This window comes from Lathyrus oleraceus, chromosome 7, assembly GCF_024323335.1.
Source record: "Lathyrus oleraceus cultivar Zhongwan6 chromosome 7, CAAS_Psat_ZW6_1.0, whole genome shotgun sequence".
NCBI classification, from domain to species: Eukaryota; Viridiplantae; Streptophyta; class Magnoliopsida; order Fabales; family Fabaceae; genus Lathyrus; species Lathyrus oleraceus.
In genome coordinates this window covers 70282071-70296557 of record NC_066585.1, presented here as the reverse complement: position 1 = coordinate 70296557, position 14487 = coordinate 70282071, and positions in this window count along the sequence as shown.

Here is a 14487-nt window from a genome sequence, read left to right as displayed (position 1 = left end):
TCATGCATCATTATCAATTCACAAGCAAAAGAAGTCAAAGCATGGCAAAAGATAGCTCAAAGAAGTCAACAGAATGACTTGCATCAAAAGTCAACTCAAACATTTTCAGAAATCACCAAATTAATCATGATCAATCCTAACACCTAGCATGGTAAGCATGTAAAATTTCATCACATTTGGACAAGTGGAAGGCAGTCAATGAAAATCATAAAGTCAAAGCAAATTTGAACATGCTCAATGAAGTCAACAGCAAGACTTAGCTCAAAACCAAACATAATTAATTCCAAAAATCAACAAATAATTCATGCTCAATCACAATCCATAACATGACATGCATATAAAATTTCAGCTCAATTGGATCATGGGAAGATGGTCAATTAAAATCAGAAAGTCAAAACAATTTCAAGTATGCCCAAAGAAGTCAAACATACATGTGTCAACTTCAAAAAATCAAAACTAAATGAAAACAGATGAGAAATGAATGGGATTAACACCAATGCAAAGCTTAAGATGTCTAGTATGCACATGTGAAATTTCATGATCATCCAATAAGATATGAGAATTTCCCAAATGAAATGGCAACATGTATCACACAAAGTCAACAATTGACTAGGCAGGGGAGAAAAATCTCAAACAATTAGGAAATGACATAATTAATTCCAGGAAAAATCACAAGTCAACTAAACACATAAGAGAAGGTTCATGCAAAATTTCACATTAATTGGAGGCCAGGAAGCATGTCAACAAAAATCATGAAATTGCATATCATTGGTGTGACACAAATTGTCACACCGTACTTCAAAAATTCATATCTTAACAACCACATAAGATAAAATCAAGAACTCTACATCAAAACAAACATGAATGAGTGTAGATTATGCACAAAAAATTTCAGATCAAACGGATAATGCATCACAATTTCACAAAAGATTTGGCAAGATGTACAATATTTGGTCACATTCTACAAACCCTAATGCCATTTAAAATTCACTGAGCAAAAAAATTCTGGAAAAATAATGATAAAAAACTAGGGATCATGATGAAGATGATGCAAAAATTCCCACTAAATTTGGATCAAAGATGATGATGATATAATTTTTGCAAGTTGAGCATATCAAATGAAATAAAAAATGAGAAAATAAATGAATTAATTGGATTTAATTAAATAAAATGAAACAGAGTGGCAGTTGTGTAATTCTGGCGAAATTCAAGTGGAACGCTGCGTTCCAATCGCCTGGTCAACGGGACCCTGTACGCGTGGACGGTCAAGCGCCCCTGGACCAGTCATTCCGCCACTTACACGCCTACGTGGCTGCACACATCAGCCCTGGCCTGGTCATTTGCAGGCGGCCGCGGGCCCTGTTTCCAGTGGAGGAAACAACCGTCTCCCTCATGGAGACGGCGACGATGAACAGTATACTTTCGTAAAAAAAGTGCAGAAATTAAAACCAATTATACCAACAGTTCCGTCTTGATCTCAGGATCACAAATATACCATTATCTTTCTCTAATTCCTAAAGATTAAGGCAAATCAACAAAAAACTCCATGAACATTCAACCTTTAAATTCGTATAACTTCACCAATATTGCACCATTTTCCACAAAATTTATGTCAACAGAATCAGGGTGAAAGGAACTTCATGATTATGTGCTTATAAACAAGAAATAAGCCACGCGAATTCTGACCTTTTTCTGAAGCTTTACCCATGGCAGTGATGGGTTTGGGGTCCTTTGGCCTTGGAAGATAAAAACAGAAGCTCCTCAATACTCCAGTAGACGAATGGATGAAGGATTGAAGTTCAATAATGCTTGGTTATTCTCAAAATTCCAACTGTCATGAAAATGCTCAATGTACAGTTCAAAAAACACAGCACGAAAATGGTGATTTTCTAGCTCAAATTCACCTCCAGAAGGTTTGTGTATGTTGGAACAAAAGGGATCAAGGCAAGTTCTATGAAGATTCTCAAAAAAAATTCAAATGGAGCAAAATGAGAAATTTAGAGAGAATGCCATTTTCTGTTTTTGTGTAGTGTGCTAGGGTTTTTTTCAGACTCCAAATGAGGTATATATATGTTCTGTTTAACATTACTAAACAAGATTAATCAAGTGGTAATTGGAAATTTGGTTTATGGAGTGTTTTTGACCAATTTGCTAACAAACCAACCATTTGCATGGAGGTGCATGAAAGTGCACGAAATTGGGCTTGTAACATGTCCAAAATACAATTTCTGAACAATCTCCATTGGCCAAAGTGATGGAAAATGGTTATTTCAAAAGTCCATTTTTTTACTACACTTGAAATTAATTCATGCCACTCCAAAAATGCCATTTTGATTGGTGATGTTTTGGTAAATGATGATGACATATTTGGAAAGAGGGGATCAAATGTGACTTGTTGGAAAAAACCCCACCCAATTTGGCCAAATGGTTTGAGAGATATGGCCTTTTGAAGTTCAAGAATTTTTGAAAATGAATTGATCATAACTTGCCAACCATACATGGGAATTGAGTGTTCTTGGACTTTTTGGAAATGCGAGAACAAGATCTTCAACTTTCATGTTGGGCAAAAATTCATTTGAAGCTTGTATCATGATGTAAGTTTGGGATCAAGAAGTTTCCATTTTTGGCAGTTAAAATTACAGGTCCAGTTTCTATTTTTGGAAATTTTCTGATTGGCTTCAAATTCTTCAATGATGTTGTTTGCAATGATATATGAGGCCTATTGGGACATGAATAAGCTCTCTCAAACCAAATCCATCCATCAAAACCACAAAATCAACCACAGTTGACCAACTTTGACTTTCTAGGGTTTCTGACTGACTGTGCATGAATTGATGACCTCTGAACATCCAACCCTTGACTTAAACACTTCAAATGGACCCCCAAGTCATGTGAACTTGTTGGACAAACCCTAGGGCCTTGGCTCCTTGAGAAACACCCTTGCTTGCTTGGTTGACTGACCTCCTGATCAGTTTGACCTAATTCCTGACTTGCTTGCACTTGAGGCAAAAGGGACAATGCAATGCTATGCAATGGACCATGATATGCTATGACCTAATATGAGATGGTATGTATAATGATAGGTGCAAATTTGAGGTGCTACAGCTGCCCCTATTCAATCAGCTGGGAACCCGAACGGATGATAGCAATGGCTGTCAGACTTTCAGGGTAAACAGGGATTGAATACCAAAGAACCGTAGAAATTTGCACCGAATGGATATAATACAAAAGAACCACGTCATTTACCGATGACAAACGCATGACAATAAAAGCAAAACCATTTACCGATGGTTGGAAAACTGGAAACTTGATATTTACCGATATCAACTTCAGCAAGACCATTTACCGATGGCTGCTGGGAAAACAACTTGAGAAAAACAGAACCATTTACCGATGGTTAAAACTGGGACCTTGATATTTACCGATATCAACTTCAGCAAGACCATTTACCGATGGCTGCTGGGAAAACAACTTCTGAAAAACAAAACCATTTACTGATGGTTAAAAACTTGATATTTACCGATATCAAATTCAGCACGACCATTTACCGATGGTTGCTGGGAAACAATTTGATGTAGAAGGGAAGCAGGACCATTTACCGATGGTGGCTTCAAAGAAACTTGACATTTACCGATGTCAACTTTAACAAGGCCATTTACCGATGGCTGCTGCAACTGGGAATTCGATATTTACCGATATCGAAGAAAACTGGGCCATTTACCGATGGCATCTCCGCTTGGGGAAGAACAAAATCTTTGTTGTGATACCAGACAAGACGTTTACCAACGACTTCTAGGGATACTGATTTTATTAACAAGAGAAACAAAGAATGACCAGACATTTACCGATGACTGGGATGAGACTCGATGTTTACCGACATCGAAAGATGATGTTTACCGACATCAAAAAGAATGACCAGACATTTACCGATGACTGGGGATAAAAAAATTATTGGGGAAGAGACAAACAAATATTTGCAACTGGAAACCAGGTAGGACATTTACCGATGACCCTACTGGGGATTTTTGTTGGGGATTATCAGACATTTACCGATGACTGAGGGAAAGACTCGATGTTTACCGACATCGAAAGATGATGTTTACCGACATCAAAAGCAAGACCAGACATTTACCGATGACTGGGTGAGACTCGATGTTTACCGACACCGAAGCAATGGTGTTTACCGACACCAAAAATGACCAGGCATTTACCGATGACTGGGTGAGACTCGATGTTTACCGACACCGAAACAATGGTGTTTACCGACACCAAAAATGACCAGGCATTTACCGATGACTGGGTGAGACTCGATGTTTACCGACACCGAAACAATGGTGTTTACCGACACCAAAAATGACCAGGCATTTACCGATGACTGGGTGAGACTCGATGTTTACCGACACCGAAACAATGGTGTTTACCGACACCAAAAATGACCAGACATTTACCGATGACTGGGTGAGGCTCGATGTTTACCGACACCGAAGCAATGGTGTTTACCGACACCAACGGAGAGGAGGAATACTTCTTCGATTTGAAAAACGGAAATTGGCCTGAACGCCACTTTCGGTCTGAATACCGAAAAATTGGCCTGAGTGCCATGAGTACATCGACCTGATCGTCGGAAACTCCTTCGGTCTGAATACCGGAAAATCGGCCTGAGTGCCATGAGTACATCGACCTGATCGTCGGAAACTCCTTCGGTCTGAATACCGGAAAATTGGCCTGAGTGCCATGAGTACATCGACCTGATCGTCGGAAACTCATTCGGTCTGAATACCGGAAAATTGGCCTGAGTGCCATGAGTACATCGACCTGATCGTCGGAAACTCCTTCGGTCTGAACACCGGAAAAACATAAGTACATCGACCTGATCGTCGGAAACTTCTTCGGTCTGAACACCGGAAAAAACATAAGACATATTATCTATAGCCGTCAAAACGTAGATAATAACCTCGCATGGAAGATTATCCATAACCGGGTTGTAGGTTGTTAAATGGATAAACGACCGAAAAGAAAGGCATCGGTACCAGGACCAGGTATGCAAAGACGACCAATCAAAAGAGGATGAAGTTGCCAACTCGGAGCAAATATCCAAAAGGAAAGGGAAGGCCCAATGGGGACAATACTGCTTGATCAAGACAAGTATCCAAAGGGGACAAGACCATTAATACCACAAAGAGGGGATTACATCTACCGGTTTGTAGGCAGAAAACCACGGAAAAGTAACCAGTCATCATCGGGATGAGCACAAAGGGTTAACTCCAACAAGGGGATGAAAGTGGGATTTTACAACTACCAGCTAGTGGGTAGAAAACCACAAAGATAGGACTTACAGCTACCGGTTTGTAGGCAGAGGCCAACAAACAGAATGAACCACAAAGGTTACCTCTGCTAGGGGGTGAAAGTGGGATTTTACAAATACCAGCTTGTAGGTAGAAAACCACGACAATAGGACTTACAACTACCGGTTTGTAGGTAGAGGCCCACAAATTCCGCTGAGGATAAGATGAATGAGTGCCGGTTAGTGAGCAACCATTCATTTATGCCCCAGGGAAGCACAAGAAACAGTCGACGGGGAGCCAGTTTAGGATCGACCCAAAAAGGCAGACTGAAACAAGACTCATCCTAATGAGGAAGGAACTCAATAGGGAAAACCCATCCCAGTGTGTGTTGGGAGGGAACGGAAACAACCGTCATCCACGAGGATGTATCTCAGTGGGGAAATGGCAGGAAAGGATAGACACTTTCTGCTTAAGGGTTGGCTCTACATGGAGAGATCAGACACACCCATATCTGCTTAAGGAAAATCTACTGGAGAGATCTGTATCAACAAATAGCAGGAGGTAATAATCAACAGATACCCGGCGACAGCTGCAACATGAGTATCCAAATGCTATGATTATGCATGTATGCATTATGCATGATGAATGTATGATGAATGCTGACAAACAGACATGCTCATCACGCAGGTCCGGGAATCAACCGTCCGGAGAGAAAACCAAAGCCACCAGAGAGCAAAGAAAATCCACTGGGGACTGGGATATCAGGGAACATTTATCCTGCAGGGGAGGAAGGCCACCGGAGGCTTCCGGAGGGATCGTCAGTCACAACCGGAGAACAGAGTTCAACATACAGGCGTATGCGCCACAACAACTCATGATGAAAATCTGAGATACCAAGAAGCAACCAGATCTCTGATGAGAAATACAAAAGCATTGATAAAGCTCCTTACGCGAACAACTCCACTGAGGGATCTACCTGAGGGAATGCCAGATTACTGGGATGTCGATCCACCAAATACTGAATCTTCAAAGAAAAACACCCATGTTGGGGGGGGATGAAGACTGCTCTGCTGGAGAGGCGAAAGTTGAAGTCTTCAGTAAACACTCTGCTAGGGGAGCTGCCCCACAATAATGTCCGAAACAGCAAACTTCCTGGGGATGCCCCACGATAGGGCTCAAACAGCACTCTATTAGGGATGCCCCACCATAGGGCTAACAGAGACTTGGAGAAAACAAGTTGCACTGTCGGGGACGTGAAGATGAATAACTTCAAACGACACTGCATCGGGCAACTTCACTGAGGAGAGACCATACGAGGTTCTGCAGGACAAAGATACAGTCATGCTCGAGATACGAACAATTGTCTTACCTGTTGGTAATCATACCACCCCCGGGAGAGCACTGTGGGTCTCCTAAGTATTCTTCCATCATCGTGAATGTTCACTTTGTTTAAGAACAATTTTTGAAAAATTTGTTTATTTTGAAAACAATGATACTTTATCAATTAAAGCATGCAAAACATTTGTTGAGTTGAAACAAATAAGAGTGCAAATAATTGGATAAAAGCTCAAATAGATGTAATGGAATGGTAGTCTGCAAAGGGCGAGACTCCATAGATCTGTACAAGTTTGAAATCGGTGATATATATTGGAGAGGGCTACATTGAACATAATGACCTTTCCTCTACCATTCCGAGTTTTCGATGTATTCGGAGCTTCAGTCGACGACGAATCGAGAATCCCTGACGGATGACAGATATAGAGCGTAGTCTTGTCAAGATGCAGTTACTTGCCAAATCCCTAATTTTTGCCTAGATTGCCCCAGTGTGAGGTGATCAATCTAGCGGGATGCAAATTCTCTTTTTTTTAATGTCTCTAACTTTTGCCTGGATCGCCCTTTCGGGTTTTCAATCCACCGAGACGCTCCTTTTTGCCTAAGTCGCCCTTTGGGGTGTTCGACTTAGCGAGCTATTCTTTTTTTTTTTGTTTAGGCGAAGTATTTCTTGACTGCATCAGAGTTCACAGGACGAGTGAACTTCTCCGTTGTTGTAAGTGTCAAAACATTGCCTGAAAAGGCTCTCTTGAAAATGTACGGACGTTCGTAGCTTGTAGAGTTCACTTGCCCCTGGAGTCGGGTGCGAAAGACAAGACTTTCTTGAGCACAAGGTCCCTCGGAACACACGAGGCTTGACCTTCTCGTTGAATGCTTTTTTCACTCTCTGTTGATATGACTGACCATGACACATGGCAGTTGATCTTTTTCTTTCGATCGAATTCAGCATCAGTCAACTTGGGACTTCGAGGGTGCTATTTTCTTTTATTTTTTCTTTCTTTTTCTTTCTTTTGATTTGCTCTTGGTTTCTTTTGATTTGGTTTTGCACCCTCCTCCTTCTTTTTTTTTTCTTTTTTTTTTTTTTGATGATGCCCCAGTTGGCTGTTCTGCTGATTCTCGAGATGCAGCTGAGTGTGATCTTCTTTTCTTGCTCAAGAAGTCGGGAAATCTCATCAGGAATCCCTTCCACATCATCTTCTTCCGCTTCGAATACAGGGAATTCAAAATTGGGAGATGACGTCCGATCATTATGTTTAATGGGTTTGAGAAACAACCTGCATAATGATTTTGATATGAAAAGCTTTTTGAAAATCAAACAAGACAATCGTTATGCAGATGAAAAGATTGCTTTTATTCTTGTTTTTTAAGGTTTTTTGTGATCACCAATTTCATGCAAAAAGCAAAAAGGGAAAACAAATGGAAAAACAAATGCTTAACATGAATTTATTTGAATGAAAATATCATTGCACAAAATGTTGCCAACAATGTCATCACTTCTCCTTTTGGCATGGGAGAAGGGTTTTTAAACAAAGTGATTATTACAAAGACTTAATGAACAACCGTAGGAACGCCCACAGTGACCCAATTGTGATAGATCCCACCGGGGATGACAACTGTCAGTATCTCTTGCATCAGCAGCTTCTGTTTTCTGAACAACCCTTCTGAAGAAAAAATCGGCGCCAGCCCAGGACTTGTTATCTTCAAGCTTGATTAACACGGGGACCCAAGTCTTCAAAGTTCAGAATACCTGACCTCACAAGGTCTTGAACCTTCATCTTCAGCTGGAAACAACTATCCACATCATGACCAGGAGCTCCTGAATGATACACACAATGCTGTTCAGGCCTATACCACCACCGAGGGTTGACGGGTATGGGCGGCGGGTCTCTGGGAGTAATCAAGTTCCGCTCTAACAGAGAGGGATACAGTTCGGCGTAGGACGTGGGGATTGGATCAAAAATGATCTTCTTCCTCTCATTACTTGTACCAGCTTGATTACCATTGTGAGGCTGAGAAGCCTGCTGCTGAGGACGATGTTGCTGACGCTGATGCTGCTGAGCTGGTCTTCTCTGTTGCTGTTGAGGTTGAGTTGCCGGAATAGTCACAGCAGCAGCCTAACGATACTGTCCTCTGTTTGCGCTCCTCCGACGGTGCACAGCATTCGTTTCACTCTCTCCCCTTTTGGGTGCCCCAGAGAATGGCTTCTTAGAATTTGAAGAGTTTGAAGAGCCAGGATGGCGGACCGGAGCGAGAGTTGCTCTGACATTAACAGTCTCTGCAGCAAGAGGCTGTTCACTGATTCTGATCCCCCTCAATTCATCACCCACGGCATAATCATCGACGAGAATAGTGACAGCAGCATTCTCATGAACGGGTACACCCACTGATGAAGCACGGTGGACTGGTGGAATCACGGCTTCCAATCTCTGGGCTAAGGCACGCAGCTCCTCTTGCCCCTGAACAACTCCTTGCATCATGTTCATGAACTGGGCCATGTTTGCCCTTATCTCAGCCAACTCTGTCTGAACCTGGTCCATAATCCTCTGATGATTGAGTCCGGTTGAGTACCAATGCGGTCTTCGATCAGCTATCCTGTCTCAGTCAGGAACCAAAGTGAGAAGTCTCTCCCAAGCATGTCTGCAATGCAAGGATGTGCATGATATGCATGATATGGGTACTATTTTGTCATGAATGATCCTGAAAAGGATATGCGTATGCGAGTTAACTTTTTTCATGCATTACTATTTTTTTGGAAAATAAACATGCTATGATGCAAATGATGGCGCCAAGACTGGCAGGAACTGGCATCTGAGGAACCATCTGAAACCCCAAAGTCATCTGAGGAGCTGGCATCTGAACCCAAGTCTGGAGAACTGAGTCACCATCTGAGCGAGTACCCTCAAATTCAGCCCAGGGATCCGAAATAAACGGAACCCTCCGATCAAAACCAGGATCAAACCTCCGGCGTCCAGAAATAAATGTCCAGAATTCATAGTCACCATCAGTACCGGGAGTCACCAACTGTACCTGTTAAAATGATCATTCCCGCCCCGCTCACGGGTGTCATCTAGGCCAGGGTAAGGTCGAGAGAAACGCAGCATAAATAACCTTTCGCAGAATATCATCCTGTGCACACCCGATGTATGCACCGATAATATCCCACCAGGGTCTGAACTGCTCGTGATATCAATGTTCCGCTAAGTGGCGCAATACCACCCGCTTCCCATGAATCACTCTATTCCTAGGTTTCCTAGATTTCACTCATAGCCTGGGTATAGGGCCTTTTACCTCAAGTAACTCCCACCCCCAAACAGAGAAACACAGACAGCACAGCAGATGATAATGAATGAATGCAAACATTGATGCAAACAATAAATGCAAATAATAAATGCACATATATACAATGAATGCAATAAATAACAGCAAAAAGCAACCAAAGCCCTAACCTAGAGAGCGCTAGGAGAGACTCGCTTAGGGAAGATGGACCAGCACAGGTCAACTTCACTCTCCATCCCCAGCAGAGTCGCCAGCTGTCGCATTACGCGAAAAAACCGGCGGGAAAAGAAGAAACAACAGAGCCGCCACCGTGCGTTATTTATCCCAAAAGAGGGAAAGGAAACGCTCAGAGTAAACCTGGAAAGAACATGGTCTCGCGACCAAAGAAAATGGGTTCGGGAGTCGGTTATGCGAAGGGAAGGTATTAGCACCCCTACGCATCTGTAGTACTCTACGGGATCCACGCACAAAAGGAAGGAAAATGGTTGCTAAAACACTGCTCAAACACACACACACTGGCTGAAAGAGACAAAAGAAACTGACTGAAACTGACTCGGCAGGACATCGTATCCTGGGCCTACTTAGTCTATCAGACATAGACATCAGAGTCGAAGTAGTTCGGACTAGGAAAACGACACATGCTCGCTAGGATGTCGCATCCTATGCATACGTATCTCCTTGGACGAAGGAGAATCAGAGCATTCGTAGCTCGGCTAACACGCACACAAACAAACACAGGCAAAGGCAAACGTGGAGCCTGAACGCCAATCACTGGGCTTACATCAGCATCCGAACCAAAAACACACCCACATTGGAACCCGAATGCCACTCGATGGACTTACATCAGCTTCCAAGCACACAACAACATAACAAGTTAATAGGGAGTCGGGGACTCGAGCCTATAACTGTCAAGCACACACTCAAACAAACAGACAATAAATTGCTAAGGAGTCAGGCACTCGAGCCTAGCAACTGTCAAACAACACACTAAAAGAAAAAAGGCGCCCGGAGAGGTCAGCTCAATCTCCTGCCTACATACTTCATCTGGTATGAAGATCAGGGCGATGTAGTTCCCCTACGCAGGGATAAAGGATCTAGCCTAACCAGATAACAGAGGGAGACACAACTCTAGGGAGACTACGACTCGAGCCTAGATGTTGTCATGCAAAGTCAACCCTAAGTTAAGGTTTCTAGCTAACTGGCACAAGGGCCAACCTATCCTAGACATGACTTGCACAGGAAGCAAGCCACACCTAACCTAACTTGCACAGGAAGCAAGGGGGGTCTCGATTGCAACTAGGGCAAGAGAAAGGGGAGGTCTCGATCGCAACGAGGGCGAGAGAAAAGAATTAGTGTTAGTGGTTAGTCAAACTCGACAAGACATCGCATCTCGTGCCTACGTATCTCATCTGGACATGAGAATCAGAGTTGCCGTAGTTCGGCTACGGAGGGACAAAGGACTCGATTGCAACTAGGGCAAGAGAAAGGGAAAGGCTCGATCGCAACGAGGGCGAGAGAAAGGAAAAGGCTCGATCGCAACGAGGGCGAGAGAAAGGAAAAGGCTCGATCGCAACGAGGGCGAGAGAAAGGATCGCAACGAGGGCGAAGGCAAACAAGGATTAGTCTAAACTAAACCTAACTTGCACAGGAAGCAAGTCAAACAAACATACAAGCACAGGTAGCACACACTATATACACACAAGGGGCTCACACGAGGGTTAGGTTTTAGTCGAGGGGTCATATCAACCTCAACAAACAAACCTCTGGAATGGGGTGAAGGGTGCTCTTAACCTTGCCATTGAGGGGCTAAGGTGAAGCAGATGAAAGGAGATGAGGGGTGTGCCTCATTGCTCTTATCCCTGGCCAGGGAGAGCATTTGACAAGAATGTGTGGGTTCAGAAAGTGGGAACCCTTCTACACATTTGATACTGACTCAACTGTACAATTGTACAAGATCTTGGGTTTTTATCTGTAATGCATCAACACAGTGGTGTGAGCAAAACAGAAGACACACTGAATAGCAGGGGATAGGTTGCTTATCCCTTGGTTCTGCCAATTGCCTCTTCACTTAGGAGGTCTTTGACTCTGTACAAGGACAAATTAAACATACACAAACATTGCCTCTTAAGGAGGACTTCAGACAGTTGCCTGGCCAAGTAACAGGCCAGGTCTTCCAGACTACATGAAGAAAAAGGAATTATACCTCAAGCAAGTTGCTAAATAGCAAAGCAAAGCAAGTTCAAAGAACTAAGCAACTAAAGGTACCTGAAATGGTCAAACAGATCAGTACACAGTTCACAAGTTAAAACAAAGGAAATAGGAATCAATCAGTCAAATCAGATAATCAAATGTGCAAAGCACAAGACTCAAATCACATGAGTCAAGCCACCTACAAAACAAAGGTTAGCTCATGATAAACAATCAAGCTTGATCAAAAGAAATTGATCTCATTAGTCACTTGGTGTTCAACCTGAAAACATAAGCTCAACAGTGAGTAACTGGACCACTAGGACAAGCCTAGGGTCAAAAAGGAATGAGAAAGTCAAAACAGCAAATGAAAGTCAACCAAAATCAAGTTCAAACATTTAAGAAGCAAGCTCAATTGGTCACAAGTTCAAATCATGCATCATTATCAATTCACAAGCAAAAGAAGTCAAAGCATGGCAAAAGATAGCTCAAAGAAGTCAACAGAATGACTTGCATCAAAAGTCAACTCAAACATTTTCAGAAATCACCAAATTAATCATGATCAATCCTAACACCTAGCATGGTAAGCATGTAAAATTTCATCACATTTGGACAAGTGGAAGGCAGTCAATGAAAATCATAAAGTCAAAGCAAATTTGAACATGCTCAATGAAGTCAACAGCAAGACTTAGCTCAAAACCAAACATAATTAATTCCAAAAATCAACAAATAATTCATGCTCAATCACAATCCATAACATGACATGCATATAAAATTTCAGCTCAATTGGATCATGGGAAGATGGTCAATTAAAATCAGAAAGTCAAAACAATTTCAAGTATGCCCAAAGAAGTCAAACATACATGTGTCAACTTCAAAAAATCAAAACTAAATGAAAACAGATGAGAAATGAATGGGATTAACACCAATGCAAAGCTTAAGATGTCTAGTATGCACATGTGAAATTTCATGATCATCCAATAAGATATGAGAATTTCCCAAATGAAATGGCAACATGTATCACACAAAGTCAACAATTGACTAGGCAGGGGAGAAAAATCTCAAACAATTAGGAAATGACATAATTAATTCCAGGAAAAATCACAAGTCAACTAAACACATAAGAGAAGGTTCATGCAAAATTTCACATTAATTGGAGGCCAGGAAGCATGTCAACAAAAATCATGAAATTGCATATCATTGGTGTGACACAAATTGTCACACCCTACTTCAAAAATTCATATCTTAACAACCACATAAGATAAAATCAAGAACTCTACATCAAAACAAACATGAATGAGTGTAGATTATGCACAAAAAATTTCAGATCAAACGGATAATGCATCACAATTTCACAAAAGATTTGGCAAGATGTACAATATTTGGTCACATTCTACAAACCCTAATGCCATTTAAAATTCACTGAGCAAAAAAATTCTGGAAAAATAATGATAAAAAACTAGGGATCATGATGAAGATGATGCAAAAATTCCCACTAAATTTGGATCAAAGATGATGATGATATGATTTTTGCAAGTTGAGCATATCAAATGAAATGAAAAATGAGAAAATAAATGAATTAATTGGATTTAATTAAATAAAATGAAACGGAGTGGCAGTTGTGTAATTCTGGCGAAATTCAAGTGGAACGCTGCGTTCCAATCGCCTGGTCAACGGGACCCTGTACGCGTGGACGGTCAAGCGCCCCTGGACCAGTCATTCCGCCACTTACACGCCTACGTGGCTGCACACATCAGCCCTGGCCTGGTCATTTGCAGGCGGAGGAAACAACCGTCTCCCTCATGGAGACGGCGGCGATGAACAGTATACTTTCGTAAAAAAAGTGCAGAAATTAAAACCAATTATACCAACAGTTCCGTCTTGATCTCAGGATCACAAATATACCATTATCTTTCTCTAATTCCTAAAGATTAAGGCAAATCAACAAAAAACTCCATGAACATTCAACCTTTAAATTCGTATAACTTCACCAATATTGCACCATTTTCCACAAAATTTATGTCAACAGAATCAGGGTGAAAGGAACTTCATGATTATGTGCTTATAAACAAGAAATAAGCCACGCGAATTCTGACCTTTTTCTGAAGCTTTACCCATGGCAGTGATGGGTTTGGGGTCCTTTGGCCTTGGAAGATAAAAACAGAAGCTCCTCAATACTCCAGTAGACGAATGGATGAAGGATTGAAGTTCAATAATGCTTGGTTATTCTCAAAATTCCAACTGTCATGAAAATGCTCAATGTACAGTTCAAAAAACACAGCACGAAAATGGTGATTTTCTAGCTCAAATTCACCTCCAGAAGGTTTGTGTATGTTGGAACAAAAGGGATCAAGGCAAGTTCTATGAAGATTCTCAAAAAAATTCAAATGGAGCAAAATGAGAAATT